We start from the raw sequence: 4598 nt of genomic DNA on the forward strand, positions 1-4598 counted from the left end.
TAATCTGCTGGATGCACTTCAGTGTTGTAATTAAAGCACCATGGACCTTATTCTAAGTCTGGTGGTGCTGCCAAAAAGTGGCAGTAATTCCGTTACTGTTCTTTTGTTTGGCGGTAATGGAATTATTGCCAATTTTCCTTGAAGTGGAGGATTTACCTTCAGAATTATGCTGGAGGTAAATCCTTCATGTGAATGCCAAACATATGCAGATTTACTGTGATGGAATTACTGTTCGCAGTAAACCCACCAAATCCCTATGGAGTCAAAAAAAGGAAAAGGGACTAATACCACCACACCACCACTCGGAATCTCTTGCTAAATCCACAGCACTGAGTGAAGGTAACAGTAACCGATTTTACCAGCAATCTGGCTGATTTACTGGCAAGTTACTGCCAAACTCCGAATGAGATCATACACTCCTTCTCTTCAATTCCAAACCAGCCTCTGTCACAATCAGTGAACTTCAGTATTATTTGGTGGATAATTTGTCAAAGGGCTTTAACAAGTCAGAAAAATGGTGTGGTGGATTAAGTGGTTAGTGTGGCTCAAATGGATCACAGTGATTTTAAGTTGGCACTGGGCAGGTGTGAGTGACTTAAACAAGTAGTGGTTTCCTCTTAATCCCGCAACTTGCATTCCTGTAATTTGTAATGAACATGCAATACAAGAAGTACAACAAAAAAATGGTGTCAGTGAACTACTCTTGTTTGGATGGTGTACTCGTTGGTGTGACACTCATAACAATATCAAGCACAACTTGAGAGCTCTGCCTCCTGAATTTGAAATTCTCGCCATAGAGTTTGGACAAAATCATTGGGAGGGTAATTGCTAATTGTTAAGACGGATTTCTGAACTCTGTCCTGGTGGCGCAGAAGTTCAGAAGGCCAACCTAATTACTTTGAACAGGGTAACCTCTGGACAAGCCAGACCAATCAGGGTAGCGATCGCGGCGGTCAAGACTAGGTCTCAAGAGGGGTGAGGGTGACTGAAAGCCTGCAATGAGCACACAAAGCAAGGACACTTACAAACTACTCCAAGCAGGTGTTATATTAAAAATATATATACATTTATTCCAAGGCCTTTAAAACAATGACCGTAGCGAGAAATCACAATACAACTCTAGTAAACCAACACATACCATACCAATACAATATATATACAAATACAAACAAGTCTCAAGCGTTAGATGCACGAAATGTGTAGTCCACCTAAAAGGGAAGGAAAACAGGCAGTGCGAAATAATGCTTAGACCGAGTCCGCCTTCAGAGGCACCTAACTAAAAGGAAGTCCGAGCCCTACGAAGAGTTGAGCCTTGTGCTCAAAAGTACCTGCACACGCTGGTGCCAACGGGCAAAAAGGGGAGTCTCTTCGAGGGAATCAGGCAGTTCAGTTTAGTGCACAAATGAAGAAGAACAGAGTTCCGCGACTCAAGCGCAGCCTCCACTGTGGGCAGAAGCAGAGCGCGAATACGGAAAGGCGTGCTGTTTTGACACAGCGGGGAAAAGCTATGGGCTCCTGCAGGAGGGCAACCAGTTCCTAGCTATGCTACTCACCGGTCCCCGATGCAAGCAGACCCAGGCTTCTCCGCATCAGTTTCAGTCGCTGGCAGGTTCAGGAGAGCAGGGGACGTCTCGTCGTCGTGTTGATTCTGCAGCAGCAAAGTTGAGTTAAAGATGTCCCAAACGAAGTGAACCTGCACAGTTTGTTACCACAGCAGGGCAACGGAGCGGCCGTGTGTACCTCAGCCAAATGTACACTACTCACTTCAGACCTGGGAACGCCAAGTGTACGAATCGTGTGAGAGTGACAAGGACTCGAAATACTACACAACCTGGCGGCGGTTACAGAGCAAGACTCCTGTGTGGGCTGGTCAGTCTGCTGGATGGTCCAGAGACGCTTCCGAAGGCTTACGAGCAGGAGGTGGTGAAGATGCCGAGAATAGCTGTTCCCGCTATTCCAAGGGTCGAAGTACCAGTACAGGCCTTCTGGTTCGATCAGAGGTAAAAAGGGTTTCACAAGGCGACAGCAGTGCAGAGGAGCAGTCCTTCAGCGGGTCACCAGCGATTCCTAAGTACAGCCTCGTGGTTGCAGGTGTTGGGTGTCCTGACCCACGTTTGAGCTATAATGCTGCAACATTTGGTGCTGTGGGCTTAGAAAATCCAAGATGGCCAAAAAGCCCACATGTGCGCCAGAATCCAGGAGAACCACGCAGTTTGTGCACACTAAAATGGTTGCCTAACTTGCCACCCACCAGTGCGAGCAGGATGGGCCGGGGTGCCATGAGTGAAATGTGTGCCAAAGGAAAAACCGCACTTTAAAATCACCTTTTGTTTCTCTGAATGCCAGCTCAAAATGCCTATTTTCAAACATTGCAACACATCCAAAAATCTCACTGAACACCAGCGGACATCTGGCAGAATGAAGTATGTGTGCATACTAAATCTGGGAAGTTGAAGAGCCCCAAAACAATGTTCATAACAAGACTGGCTGAGCTCTGCAGGTCTGCAGCAGCCTAACTGAAACTGGATTTAAAACTACCACAAATCGAAAATGTTTAAATTAACTGAGTGACCTACTTTTGAGTGTCACATAGTTTGTCACTGTTGAAATGTCATAGTTTTGAACTTAGAATCAGCATTCTAGCTGCATATGTAAAAATTGTCTTGACTTAAACTTGGGAACAAAAAGTGAAATTGTATCTGAAACCTGGCTTAATGAAACTGAATTCTGCCTGACATCTACCCCCACAGGAGTTAAAACCTGCTCAGCCACTCTTCCCCTTGCCAAAAGGAGTTGTCACCTCTCGGATTAGATTAGGGGTGGAGCAGCTACAGGGAGTTGAACAAAGGCCTGTCCTGGGCCCAGGCAGATGGTTTATTAGGGTGGCCGTAAAATAGCTTCCTCTTGGCAGAAGCTGGGAGGGGCAGGGTCTCTGAGCTTGGCAGAAACTGGATAAACTGGTTTCTACACCATGTGACCTGAAAAGACACACCCCTGTTGGCCAGAATATGATTTTAAGAAAGATGTATAACTCACAGTGCGGACTTGTCAAAATTATTTAAATGATACCATAATTCTTGTGATTTTTCTGTGCACGTTTTAAGACGCGTTGGGAATTTGTGTGATGTTCTGGGGCAAAACCCCACTACTTATTGACACCACATACTCTTTGTTTAAGCCAGCGACCTGGAAAGTTACTGACATATGTGTGGGAGGGGGGTGTACATGTGCATAAATCTGGAGAAAAATCTGATGTTGCAAAACCCACTAAAAAGCACAAAATGTTGCCATTTCTGAATGCAAGCCCCCAGGAAGAGCAGAGTTTGAACAGAGTATACCTCATGTGATATGTGATGGGTGCATGTAATTTTAAACAAATGTGTACCTGTGCAAATATGTCTTTAGGTCAAATATAGATTTGTGTGTAATCTGACGGGGGAGTGTCCTTTCTGCAAGCCATTAAATGGCATCATTCTGACACACAATCCTGCTCTCCAGTGAGAACGCAAAGAATTCTCCAACCTATCAGAACTCTGAAGGGCTTGGGCCTAGAAAGCTAGCCTCTCCACCCACTTTCAAAACACATAAAAAGAGACTGCTGGGACAGGTAGAGACATTCAAATTCAGTTGCTGCAACGTGCTCTGCCGGACCATACAACATCCAGAAGATACCAGATTCAACACTTAGACTTTAAAACTCCAAAGAACTTGATTCAGAACTCAAAGCAAGGGCCTAAACCCACAAACTGAGAACTCTTCTCAGTAGGCTTCAGCATCCAGCAAACCTAACAGCGGTAGCAGTATCCAGGAGCCGTGCAGATCAGCGCTGGGTCCAGAGAAAGCTGTGCAGAAAGATCCAGAAGCAGTGCTGTACCCAGAGAAAGCAGAGCAGTATCCAGAACCAGAGGCCAGAGATCCAGAGTGACCCAGACCGCTGTTAGCAGAACCAGAGAGCTGACCCAGATCACTGTGAAGTGCCGAGACCAGAACCGGAGTCCAGTCCAAAACCTGACCAGATCCGTGGGGAGGCCTATTTCAAGATATATTGTGAGTACCTAGCAGAACTGTGCAGAACCAATCTCTTAGTTAAAATAATATAATTCAATCTATTTTAATCTAACCAGAACTGCCTCCTAACTGTCACCTGTCATTTGCAAAGCTGTCACCTGTCATTTTCTAGCTGCAAGCTGTAACCTGTCGCTTTGAACTTTTAAAATTTCAAATCCGAAAAACGACATTTATTTAATCGTCCGTATCTCGTGCTAGGAACTTGGTTTAACTTTCCTCTGAAAGCTTAGAATCTCAGCTTTTCAACAAGCTTAGAACCGACTTGCTACTCCTTATACTTTTGCCGTAATCACGATTCTTGCGTAATCGCGATTCTCGCACTCGCAAATTTTGCCGCGATTTGCAATTTGGCCCGATTTCTTTACTTGTAAAAAGATAGCTGCTTTTGCATGAACTGCCAAATTTCGTTTGCCTCTTAAGAACCATCCCTGAATCATTGCTAGAGTGAGCCTGAACTCATATTAACTAGATACCACTCACCCTGAACCTCCTGAAGGGAATTAAAGCATTTACAGCATATTTCTCACTGC

The sequence above is a fragment of the Ambystoma mexicanum genome, chromosome 13, assembly GCF_040938575.1.
Source record: "Ambystoma mexicanum isolate Mex_15411 chromosome 13, UKY_AmexF1_1, whole genome shotgun sequence".
Classification (NCBI taxonomy): Eukaryota; Metazoa; Chordata; class Amphibia; order Caudata; family Ambystomatidae; genus Ambystoma; species Ambystoma mexicanum.